The sequence below is a fragment of the Nelumbo nucifera genome, chromosome 7, assembly GCF_055504915.1.
Source record: "Nelumbo nucifera cultivar China Antique chromosome 7, China Antique-T2T, whole genome shotgun sequence".
NCBI classification, from domain to species: domain Eukaryota; kingdom Viridiplantae; phylum Streptophyta; class Magnoliopsida; order Proteales; family Nelumbonaceae; genus Nelumbo; species Nelumbo nucifera.
Window position 1 is genome coordinate 43,867,668 of NC_142655.1, and position 6,073 is coordinate 43,873,740.

Consider the following 6,073-nt stretch of genomic DNA (forward strand, 5'->3'; position numbering starts at 1 on the left):
ACTCTCTTGACTCTTAGGGTCAAGTAGTTCACCAACTCGTCCCTCACACTAAGGCACACACTTAGGCAACAAGAGCATAAAGCAGACAAGGAAAGAGAGATTGAGAACTCAAAGGAACTCCTTGTATATTTCAAAAGATGAATACAACACTTGAATGCTTAATGAACGAAAATGAGGGAGGGAGTCCCCTTTTATAGGCACTTCCACCTCCTTACTGGATTTCTCTAGAATATGAATGTTCTAGACATGCTTCTAGACTTATCTTAATTCCCTTAGATACATGTATAAATAAGAAAGCTCTAGAATAGTTCTAGAATAGTGTACAAGCATCTACAGTGTCCAAGGATCCTCATGAGTCTTCTAGAATGCTTTTGGAATATCCTTGAACTTTCTTGAAGTGTCTTGGGGCTTCATGAAGCTTCTAGGATGTTCTTGAAACCTCTTTCGTCAACCTTCTTCATTGTCGGGTCGGGTTATATGGCTTCAACATTGGCACCTCATGACACCTCGCTTTCGAGGGTTGTACCTGCTGATGGCCTTTTGAATTAAGTTAAATGAGAAAGAAGCTAAGGGTAAAAGGGACATTTCATAATTTTCGTTATGATTTAATGGCGATGACAATTGTCAGAAGTAGTAGGGGTGGTTTAAGACAATAGTTAAATAGTAAGGGTACAGTTTGTTAATTAGCTAAACTATAGGGGTAGTTTAAGAAATTTGCCCTAACAAAATTCTTATATTTTTATATTATTTTTTATATTTCTTACTTTGTTAAAATATCTTTAATTTAATCAAGTGACCTTAGATCAATTAATTAATTTATATTGCACATGGATCGAAATGGAGAGAGGGGTTATGTGGACACAATGTCATAATGGGGGGTGGTGGAGAGGGAGGGGGTTCGTTTGCAAGAATCCATGCAATTGAACAACCCCATGCCATGTGCTGTTGTTTAAAAAATATTTTTTAGAATTTTATATTTTTGGCTTATATTTGAATAAAATAAAATAAAAATCCATGATTTCAATTGATGGCTAGATTTTTTGTGATCATTAACAAAATGGAATGAATTTATGGCCAATTGACATTTCAAAGAATGAGAAAGAGAGAGAGAGAGAGAGAGAGAGAGAGAGGAGATATGATTCCATTGTAATATTTACAAGGCAAAATCTATATTACATCAATTTTATAGGCCGTATTATAGATTTTGCCTAACTAGAGCTTTGAAAATTTTTTAGATATTTTAATTAGGTAATTTAAGCAAATTAATTTAGTATAATTTAATTAGTTATCTTAGTTAATTTATTTAACTTAATTGATTAAACGTGATAAATTTATTAACTTAATTAATCTAATTACATTAATTACTCAAAAAAAATTACACTTACAATTAATAACTTTAAAGTAATTAATAAATTCATCAAAAAATACATTAAGTGAAATTAAGAAACTTAACATCCATTTTATAAATATATACCATTGGAGGGGAGGGGGAGGGATGGGAAGGGGAGAAAGGGGGGGGGGGGGGGAAGTAATTATTCAATGGGATTTAATTAATAGCTTTTGAAGGAAAATGTTTCCTAGCTCAAAATATGATATAATAGAGATATTGCTATTTGTATTTTCTTATTTTTTCTTATTTTGTATCATCTACTTTTAGATTATTTGTTTGTAGTATACTTCGATAGTGACTCCATATATCCATAAAGTAATTAGGTAATATGTTTTTCAAAATGGTTTTTCTCTCTAATAACATTAAATTATATCGTATAGATATTATTTTGGGCATTGATTTGATATATGTATTTTCTTTAAAATTTTTATAATCAAGATTTGCAACCAAGGACAAATTTTGCTTTTTTTCATTTGTTGTTCAACGCTAGTAAGAATATAAAATTTAAAGAATTTAAAAAACTAAATAATGTTATAAATAACTAATTTTTAAATGCTTTAAATATCAAAAAATTTAATATTAAATAATATTTTAAACATTATTTAAAAAAGAAAAAATAGATTAAATCATGAATTTATGTAATAACTTTAAAAATTTATCAAGGACAAAATGAATTATAATAGATTTAATAATATTCGATTATAAGAATATAAAATAGAAATAATTGAAAAAATTTTAAATATTATTGAAATAGTAAAAGTAGATTAAATAACTTAGAGGTATTGAAGCTTTATTAGTTATTTATTGTATTTTTTCTATGAATTTTCAATAATTATTGGATATTAAACTATTGTTATTTGTTAGATATTAGAGACCAATTTAGTTGAAATTAAGAGTGTTCACTAGGCTATTCAGTTCAGTTGCAGATTTGTTGGCCATTGTGAGCAATGTGGAGGGATGGAGAGAAGTTTTATTAATCAAAAAATACATTAAGTGAAATTAAGAAACTTAACATCCATTTTATAAATATATACCATTGGAGGGGAGGGGGAGGGATGGGAAGGGGAGAAAGGGGGGGGGGGGGAAGTAATTATTCAATGGGATTTAATTAATAGCTTTTGAAGGAAAATGTTTCCTAGCTCAAAATATGATATAATAGAGATATTGCTATTTGTATTTTCTTATTTTTTCTTATTTTGTATCATCTACTTTTAGATTATTTGTTTGTAGTATACTTCGATAGTGACTCCATATATCCATAAAGTAATTAGGTAATATGTTTTTCAAAATGGTTTTTCTCTCTAATAACATTAAATTATATCGTATAGATATTATTTTGGGCATTGATTTGATATATGTATTTTCTTTAAAATTTTTATAATCAAGATTTGCAACCAAGGACAAATTTTGCTTTTTTTCATTTGTTGTTCAACGCTAGTAAGAATATAAAATTTAAAGAATTTAAAAAACTAAATAATGTTATAAATAACTAATTTTTAAATGCTTTAAATATCAAAAAATTTAATATTAAATAATATTTTAAACATTATTTAAAAAAGAAAAAATAGATTAAATCATGAATTTATGTAATAACTTTAAAAATTTATCAAGGACAAAATGAATTATAATAGATTTAATAATATTCGATTATAAGAATATAAAATAGAAATAATTAAAAAAATTTTAAATATTATTGAAATAGTAAAAGTAGATTAAATAACTTAGAGGTATTGAAGCTTTATTAGTTATTTATTGTATTTTTTCTATGAATTTTCAATAATTATTGGATATTAAACTATTGTTATTTGTTAGATATTAGAGACCAATTTAGTTGAAATTAAGAGTGTTCACTAGGCTATTCAGTTCAGTTGCAGATTTGTTGGCCATTGTGAGCAATGTGGAGGGATGGAGAGAAGTTTTATTAATCAAAAAATACATTAAGTGAAATTAAGAAACTTAACATCCATTTTATAAATATATACCATTGGAGGGGAGGGGGAGGGATGGGAAGGGGAGAAAGGGGGGGGGGGGGGAAGTAATTATTCAATGGGATTTAATTAATAGCTTTTGAAGGAAAATGTTTCCTAGCTCAAAATATGATATAATAGAGATATTGCTATTTGTATTTTCTTATTTTTTCTTATTTTGTATCATCTACTTTTAGATTATTTGTTTGTAGTATACTTCGATAGTGACTCCATATATCCATCAAGTAATTAGGTAATATGTTTTTCAAAATGGTTTTTCTCTCTAATAACATTAAATTATATCGTATAGATATTATTTTGGGCATTGATTTGATATATGTATTTTCTTTAAAATTTTTATAATCAAGATTTGCAACCAAGGACAAATTTTGCTTTTTTTCATTTGTTGTTCAACGCTAGTAAGAATATAAAATTTAAAGAATTTAAAAAACTAAATAATGTTATAAATAACTAATTTTTAAATGCTTTAAATATCAAAAAATTTAATATTAAATAATATTTTAAGCATTATTTAAAAAAGAAAAAATAGATTAAATCATGAATTTATGTAATAACTTTAAAAATTTATCAAGGACAAAATGAATTATAATAGATTTAATAATATTCGATTATAAGAATATAAAATAGAAATAATTGAAAAAATTTTAAATATTATTGAAATAGTAAAAGTAGATTAAATAACTTAGAGGTATTGAAGCTTTATTAGTTATTTATTGTATTTTTTCTATGAATTTTCAATAATTATTGGATATTAAACTATTGTTATTTGTTAGATATTAGAGACCAATTTAGTTGAAATTAAGAGTGTTCACTAGGCTATTCAGTTCAGTTGCAGATTTGTTGGCCATTGTGAGCAATGTGGAGGGATGGAGAGAAGTGGAGAAGTGAGGGTCTCGATCTATTGTTACCTTCCTCTATGAAGGTAGGGGACAATGAATAGTAAAGACCTTTCCTCTCGTCGATTCTCTTCCTCTAGGGCGAAATGAAAATCGGTTGAATTTATATGGGAGGTAGGGGTTATTTTGTAATTTTGGGGAAAGCTAGGGGTATTTTGGTAATTTTAATAAATCAGGTCAAACCGGGTTTAGGGGGTTTGAACTGGGTTCTGGCCCAATGGAAGGTGGTTTTGGGTAAAAAATGAAAGGTTAAGATGGATCTGACTTCTTAGAAGGGTTTTGTGTTAGCGGGCCAACGAGATTAGCCGAAACAGAATCTTATTTGATGAAAGGGTATACGAGGGGATTGGTGGGGTCAGATTGAGCCAAATGGGCTCAGATCGGGAAATTTTGGAAAGGGCTTTATTTGGTTAATTTAAGGGTTCAAAACGAAATCTTTGTGTGATCGAGGGGCAAACAAGATTTGTTTTGGATGAAATTTCACAGGATAGGGTTTTTGGGCAATCTGGGGTGATTGGTATGGTTAGATTGGGCTGACTAGGCCTGGATCTAGCGGATTTGGAAGGGAAAACGAGGGTATTTTCGGTGAGGTGTTGAGTTAAAATTTTACGAGTAGGTCTTTTGGGAGGTCCTAGGTCTAATGGTCATGTTTGATCTAATGGTTGAGGTGTTGATAGGGATTAACCAGGGTCATCAAATCGGTATTGGGTAGGTTTAACAGTGGATTTGAAGGCTTTAGGGTTGAAAGTTGGGTTTTCTAGGCTTTGGGCATTTTAAAAAGATTGGAAGGGTCTAATTGAGAATTTGGGGTGAATTGGGGTTCAGGCGTCAGACTGAGCAAATTTTAAAGGCCAACAATAGTTTGTGGTATGACTGGGCCCCTAGTGAAATGCATAGTATGCACTCTCGTTGTATTTGCTCGGCTTGGATTCTGTAGGCTGCCTCCACTTCATCAACAGCAAATATCCTTCTTGGACCAAACTGGGCAGTAGTTGGGAGTATGGGTAAGGAATTCGGATAAGCTCTCTCCTTCCCCTGTAAGGGCGTGGGGGAGCTGCCAGGGGATAAGTAGGAGGCACATTATTATACCTGGGAGGAGGATATTGGGAGTTTATTGGAGGCACAGGCTGGTCGGGCGTTGTGGAGTGAGGTGGGGGCTTCATTATAAGAGGTGATCTGACAGGCGAGGGATTGGGTTGAATAGTGGCTATGAAGCTAGCTAGAGGAAAGGTAGCAGGCTGAGTAGCTCCATAGGTGGAGATTGTATTCACTCCAATGCCCGGCTTTGGTTTAAGTGAGGGGTCTCCTTGGTCCAAAAGTAGAACTAGGTGAGCTTCCTACCCCAACTATTACAGGATTCATGCGTTTGTGACACACCGACTCCTCTATCCTTACGACACCTCTAACAACATCACTAAAGTCTCTCAACAGCTGGGCCACCAATAATGTGTGATAAGGATCGTTCAGTGTTTTGATTAAGGCCTGAACCATTTCTTCTTATGGCATTGGATGGCAAAGTTTGACTGCTACTTCGTGCCAACGATAAGCATAGTCTAGAAATGATTTTCCTGACTTCTGACTCATCAATTCAAGATCCACCCGATCCAGGACCAACTCTATATTGTAGGAGAAATGGTCTATCCTTACGACACCTCTAACAACATCACTAAAGTCTCTCAACAGCTGGGCCACCAATAATGTGTGATACGGATCGTTCAGTGTTTTGATTAAGGCCTGAACCATTTCTTCTTATGGCATTGGATGGCAAAGTTTGACTGCTACTTCGTGCCAACGATAAG